Consider the following 7,825-nt stretch of genomic DNA (forward strand, 5'->3'; position numbering starts at 1 on the left):
CGGGGAATGGGGAATGGACGTGTTGCGGCAGAGGGCTGTCTGGATGATGAAGGTAGGAAAAGAGCATTGCTCAAAATACCTATTTTTACAATGGCTACCAGAACATGTTTTTTCACATTCTACTGACAACTATGGCCGGTAGTGGAAAGCAGCACAGAGGGGCTCCCAGAATAAGTGACAGCTGTTAGGAGGTTCCCCTGAAAGTGCACACCATTTCCAGAAACCTCTCATCAAAGCTGCAATAACTCAAATTCAGATATTTCTTAATTTTCTCTGTTCCTGTTACCCCTTGGCATGACTCATCACCACATACCTTCAGCAATATTATGGCATTGATTCCAGACTAGATATTTACAGGCCATCACAATATCTGACGTTCCTGTATATGTTCCATCATTCTCTCTCTGTAGTAGATTCAGTGCTGGCAGTTAGCTAATGTGCAGTAACATCAGTAAGTATAGAACTCAAACAATATGTATCAACCAATGATATCATAACTGTGAAAATACTTAGCATTATCAATAAAATTTGGGATATTGGACACAAAGATGACCGAAAATTCATAATACATGTTACACTGGCTAACATATTTTTAAAAAACACATCAATGTGACAGTATATGGGCAACTTAAACCTATTAATGAGAGCTCGTTAATGGTGTTAAGTAGATACCACAGTCTAAGAAGGTGACAAGCAATTATAAAAAGCCTTTTGTCTAAGAGTCACCAATCAATCTGAGTTCAGAGCTAAAGTTACAATTACAACAAAGACTAAAGGTTACAACCCTGTATTACAGCACCAAATGTACTTGTCTTCTCTGGTGTATGAAAACAACATAAGCAGTTACTGCTAAACTGATCAAAAAGTAAGAGGTTGTAGAAATCCTAAAATGACACCTCCAGCATATTTCAATAACAAAACACAGCGCAGTAATACTGATAAAATACTTTCTACACTAAATAAGCCAAATGTAGGCCATTTCATAGAGTCACAGACCCTTCGGTTCAACTCATCCATGCTGACCAGATAGCCCCACCTGCCAGCACCTGGCTCGTATCCCTCCAAACCCTTCCTATTCATATACCCATCCAAATGCCTCTTAAATGTTGCAATCATACTAGCCTTCACTTCCTCTGGCAGCTCATTCCACACACATACCACCCTCTGCTTGAAAAAGTTGCCCCTTAGGTCTCTTTTATATCTTTCCCCTCTCACCCTAAACCTATGCCCTCTAGTTCTGGACTCCCCAACCTCAGGGAAAAGACTTTGTCTATTTATCCTATCCATGCCCCTCATGATTTTATAAACCTCTATAAGGTCACCCCTCAGCTTCCAATGCTCCAGGGAAAACAGCCCCAGCCTATTCATCCTCTCCCTATAGCTCAAATCTTCTAACCCTGGCAACATCCTTGTAAATCTTTTCTGAACCCTTTCAGGTTTCACAACATCTTTCCAATAGGATGGAGACCAGAATTGCACGCAATATTCCAAAAGTGGCCAAACCAATGTCCTGTACAGCTGCAACATGAGCTCCTAACTCCTGTACCCAATACTCTGACCAATAAAGGAAAGCATACCAAATGCCTTCTTCACTATCCTATCTACCTGCAACTCACTTTCAAGGAGCTATGAACCTGTACTCCAAGGTCTCTTTGTTCAGCAACACTCCCTGGGACCTTACCATTAAAGTATAATTCCTGCTAAGTTTTGCTTTCCCAAAATGCAGCACCTTGCATTTATCTAAATTAAACTCCCTCTGCCACTTCTCAGCCTATTGGCCTAATTGATTGAGATCCCGCTGTAATCTAAGGTAACCTTCTTCACTGTCCACTACAGTTCCAATTTCGGTGTCATCTGCAAACTTACTAACAATACCTCTTATGCTCACATCCAAATCATTTACATAAATGAAGAAAAGTAGTGGACCCAGCACAGATCCTTGTGGCACTCCACTGGTCACAGGCCTCCGGTCTGAAAAATAACCCTCCACCACCACCCTCTGTCTTCTACCTTTGAGCCATATAGCTAATTCTCTCCATATTCCATGAGATCTAACCTTGATAACCTTGTCAAATTCCTTACTGAAGTCCATATAGATCACGTCCACTGCTCTGCCTTCATCAATCCTCTTTGTTACTTCTTCAAAAAACTCAATCAAGTTTATGAGGCACGATTTCAGTGCATAAAGCCATGTTAACTATCCCTAATCAGTCCTCTCCTTTCCAAATACATGTACATCCTGTCCCTCAGGATTCCCTCCAACAATTTGCCCACCACCGAGGTCAGGCTCACTGGTCTATAGTCCCCGGGCTTGTTCTTACCACCCTTCTTAAACAGTGGCACCACGTTAACCAACCTCCAATATTCCGGCACCTCACCTGTGACTATCGATGATACAAATATCTCAGCAAGAGGCCTGGCAATCACTTCCGTGGCTTCCCCCAGAGTTCTGTGGTACACCTGATCAGATCCTGGGGATTTACCCATTTTTATGAGTTTCAAGACATCCAGCACTTCCTCCTCTGTAATATGGGCATTTTTCAAGATGTCACCATCTATTTCCCTGCATTCTGTATTTTCCATATCCCTTTCCACAGTAAATACTGATGCAAAATACTTGGCTCCACACAAAGGCTGCCTTGCTGATCTTTGAGGGGTTCTACTGTCTCCCTAGTTACCCTTTTGCCCTTAATATATTTGTAAAAACCCTTTGTATTCTCCTTAACCCTATTTGCCAAAGCTATCTCATGTCCCCTTTTTGCCCTCCTCATTTCCCTCTTAAGTATACTCCTACTGCCTTTATACTCTTCTAAGGATTCATTTGATTTATCTTGTCTATACCTGACATATGCTTCCTTCTTTTTCTTAACCAAGCCCTCAATTTCTTTAGTCATCCAGCATTCCCTACATCTACCAGCCTTTGGTTTCATCCTAACAGGAACATACTGTCTCTGGATTCTTATTATCAAATTTCTGAAGGCTTCCCATTTCCAGCCATCCCTTTACTTATGAACATCTGCCCCCAATCAGTTTTTGAAAGTTCTTGCCGAATACCATCAAAATTGACCTTTCTCCAATTTAGAACATCAACTTTTAGATCTGGTCTATCCTTTTCCATCATTATTTTAAAACTAATAGAATTTTTATACCAATTCTTATAGATGCAACGTAGAAAGCATCCTACTCAGATGCATCACAGCTTGGTATGGCAACTCTTCTGCTCAAGACCGCAAGAAATTACAGAGAGTTGTGAACACAGCGCAGTCCATTACAAAAATAACCTTCTTTCCATTGATTCAGTCTACACTTCCTGTTGCCTTGGGAAAGTAGCCAATGTAATCAAAGAGCCATCCCAACCCAATTATACCCTCATCCACCCATTTCCATCAGACTGAAGGCACACAAGTTTGAAGACATGCACTAACAGATTCAAGAACAGCTTCTTCCCTGCTGTTATCAGATTTATGAACGGACCTCTCTGCAACTTTTCTGTGCTGTAACAATATATTCTGCATTCATCATTACCCTGGTGAACTGATGTAAGGTATGATTTGTCTGGTTAGCACACAAAACATACTTTTCACTCTATCTTAGTACATGTGACAATAATAAATTAAATTAAATAAAAACAAAATTAGGTTCCTTCTGCTTCAATCCCTCTTTGTCAGTTGTAACAAATTATTTTATTTATTTCTTTTTAGTCACACTTCAATTGGAAATGTATTTAACTAGATCAAACTGAAGGTGCCAATCACAAAATCTCCTTGAGCAAAAGAAACATCTACTATTGTTATTAACTAATCTGGAGGAAACATGAGCAAATAAAACAGGTAATAAGTTTAAAGGGTGCGAATACGTAGTATAGACAGGAAAAATACAGGTTGCACAGTTAATAAGTCCTTGAGTTTGATTTTGTACCTGAGGCCACAATTACAGAGTCTTACAGAACGGAAACAGACCTGTAGGTCCAATTAGTTCGTGCCAATTGTGTTCCCAAACTAAACTAATCCCACGTGTCTACATTTGTACATATCCCTCCAAAGCTTTCCTACTCATGCACATATTCCAAATGTCTTTTAAACATTGTAAGTGTACCTGCATCCATCACTGTCTCTGGCAGTTCATTCCATACATTAACCACTCTCTGTGTAAAATGTTGCCTCTCATGTCCTATTTAAATCTCTCTCCTCTCATCTTAAAAAATATGCACTAAGTTTTGAACTCCCCCACCTTAGGGAAAAGACCTTTGCTATTCACCTTATCCATGCCCCGCATAATTTTATAAACTTCTATAAGGTCACCCCTCAACCTTCTTTGCTCCAGTGAAAGAAGTCCCAATCTATCCAGCCTCACCTGATAACTCAAACGCTCCATTCTCAGCAACACCCTTGTAGATTTGTTTAATAATATCCTTCCTGGTGAAGTCATAAAACTGTGCATTAACAGGGCAACCAGAACTGAACACAATACTCCAAAAGAGGCCTCACCAAAGTCTTATGCAAACCCAACATGATGTCCCAACCCCGATCCTCAAAGATCTGAGTAATAAGCACCTTCCCCATTGTTGACTTCTATCCTCAGGCATATCAAAGATTATTGATATTTTTTGAGTTCTTGCTGAATGGTTGTTTCTCCAATTTGCTTTTCATGAGGTATTGTTCTTGGAGAGGTTGAGAGAAATGGGTAGGTGGGGGAGATGTGGACAGAAACTCCCTGTTTTTATTGTTAAAATGTTATTTTCCCTTCTCCCTGCTCTGCCATGTATGCCCAAAACGTCGAATTTCCTGTTCCTTGGATGTTCCCTGACCTGCTGCGCTTTTCCAGCAACACATTTTCAGCTCTGATCTCCAGCATCTGCAGACCTCACTTCCTCCTCCTGCCATGTATCTACTAAATTATGGTTCATTTGTATATTCCTAAATCTGGCTCCATTGTCATTCCAAGCTGGTTAACTGGTAGGTGAGTCTTCCATCTTCCAATATATAAAATTATCATCTAGATGTGAATTAACACAGAAGATGCAATTTTTTGAATACTGATTTTGGGTGCATGTTTTTAATATCTTAAGATAAAATGGCGATTTCAGTGAAAACAGTTTCATTTATTTCACACAGGTCTGCGGAACTCACCTCCGTCTATTATCAGGTGGTCATAGCAACCAGCTCGGGTCAGAATTTTAAAAATCATTTTAGAGTATGAAAGCTCTCTGGTATAACAATTAGATAATGGAAGTTAAAGTTTCAGAATGAGTATTTACCATAATAGTAACAAATAGATCTGTATTCTGTTCTAGCCAGTAGCCTGAATTGGTTCAATAGAATGTTATGCCACAAAAGTGGTTCTTTTTCTGATTTTCTGCCCAGTAGAATACTACAACAAGGATCAATTTCTATTCCTCAGACTCTAAAGATTTTAAAATCTTTTAAGTAGTTAACAACCAAGTACACCCTGATTAATGGAAGTGTTTCAAGAAATATCATAATTTAAATAAATGATTTGTCAAATAAAATTTTGATTACATTAAATGTTATTTGATTAACCACATTTCTTTATGTGCTATGCTAGGTTTCCTGGGATTTTTAAAATTAGCTAGCATTTAAATAAAATATTTAATTGAAAGGGCTATTGCAGGCTGATCATTTATTGAAACTATAAAAGGTAGGAACATATTGGACTAGAATTTGCAGTCAAAATAATGATGCAGCTAATGGCCTTGGGGGATGAGCAGATGCATAGCTGCTGTCCAGTTATGACAGAGCTTCAAAGGACAGTTCACCGCTAACTTCCCCAAGGCAGGAAAGGATGGACAATAACCACTGACTTAGACAATAGTGCACACATCCCATGTTCAAATTTTTAAAAAATATTACTTTCCCCAAAAATGACTTCAATCTTTACCATTTCATTTTTTGGGAACATTTTGTATATGCCCATTATTTGCTCACTATTGCAAGCATAAGTACCTTTCAACCCGTACTAATTGACTAAATATCAGAGTACATGTGAAAATTCCTGCTGTGTTTTAGGGGATGTTACAAAGTGACAGCATATAAGTGGGATATTGGAGGAGTGCTGTATGAGGTCTCCATCACCAGTCGTCAGGAATTTCATTTGTTTACTGCAGTTCTACATTATTAATTACAGTTGAATAAAGCTGCATGTCAACCCAACAATTAGCATAAGAAAAACACAAATTAACAAGAAATTTGATTATGGAGAAGTGTGTTACCTGAGTGTGAAAATGGCAATATGATAATAGTGTGATTAGAGGAGTATACTATGAAAAATGTAAAGTGCAGGACATGTTACAGTTATTCTTAGATATATCTGTTAATCTTGTTTGGTTTCCTTGAGGGAAGTATTATTTCTGGTGTGTGCTTTTTGCTGAGTTTATTTCTTTACCCTTTCACGGGATGTGGGCATCACTATTTGTTGCTGACCCTTGATTACAGTTGTACTGAATGGCTTGCTAGAGACAATTAAAAGCCAAGCACATTGCTGTGGATTTGCAGTCAGACAAAGGCCAGACTGAGTAAGGGTAGCTGATTTCTTTATATAAAAGACATTCATGAACTGGATTGGTTTTTGCAACAATTGATTATCAGTGTCCTAGTTACCAATATGCCTTTGATTCCAGATGCATTGGTTTGAAATGTCATCGGTTACCATGGTGGGAATCAGAGTCTCCATGGAGGTTTGGATTGGTTTACAATGTTTGCATTCCCCCATTAAACTGTACCAACATCAAATGGGCTGCAGTAATTAAAAAAGACAGCTCAGAGCTCCTTCTGAAGAGCACCTGGGGATGGGCAATAAATGGTCCAGCCAGCAATACTCACATCTCATTGTAGCCCATATGTGACAGTGCCTATTCATTGCTGCATGACAATTTAACATATTAATTTAAAATTCCAACTTGTGCTATTCTAGCAAAGTTTTTAACCCACTCATTTGAAATGTAAAATAGGCTAAAAAATTTCAGATGAATGTTTTAATTGTTAAAAAATCACACAGTAGGTTTATTTGGAAGCACTAGCTTTTGAGGAGCTGCCTCTTCTTGAGGTAGTTGTCATATTATTATCCCACCCTGTGTTTTCTGGGCTTTGCAGTCTATCTTCTTGATGTGATTACTGATAAGGATAATAGAGGAATCTTTCACAACAGTCCTTGCAAGCAAAATCTTATTTACCTGCAGTACTTATTTTGCTTGTGGATTAAGAGGACAAGGACATGCTATTGTGACTGCTATCTCTAGAAAACAGAGGTTCTGCTTATGCTAATAGGTTTATTATATTAGGCATAATAATGCAAATTAGCATACTGAAATTCCATTAATGAGGAAATTGATTATTCTTCATTATTCCAAATAAGGCTTGGTCATAATGTAACTCAAAAGGTGTATTTCTGCTGAATAGGACTTGACATCTCTGCAATGTGCCAATTCGACTCAATTTCCACGTGCTGATCAGCTTCAACTTTTATTCAGCAATACAAGTGTTGGAGTAGACAATGAGTGAGGTAGGAATAGCTAAGTGGTCTGGGACTAACATTAACTCTTTACTCAAAGATAATGTGGTTGCTTTATACCCTTCTCTTGTCAGGAACCCTGGTCTATACAACCATTTTTATCCAAGGACACCATTGAAGAGCTCAAAACTCAAGGTAAAAACAGATCTCTAAGTTCTGGATGTTTACCTTGAGCTTAAGAAAAAAAATTCTCCTGACCTTCTAAACTGAGGCTTGCTTATCTTGTTTTCTAGTGGTAAAGCCCTACCAGTGTACACAATGATCCATGAATTTCTGAAACCATTCCTCAAGAAGTGTT

The sequence above is a fragment of the Hemiscyllium ocellatum genome, chromosome 12 (assembly GCF_020745735.1).
Source record: "Hemiscyllium ocellatum isolate sHemOce1 chromosome 12, sHemOce1.pat.X.cur, whole genome shotgun sequence".
Lineage (NCBI taxonomy): Eukaryota > Metazoa > Chordata > Chondrichthyes > Orectolobiformes > Hemiscylliidae > Hemiscyllium > Hemiscyllium ocellatum.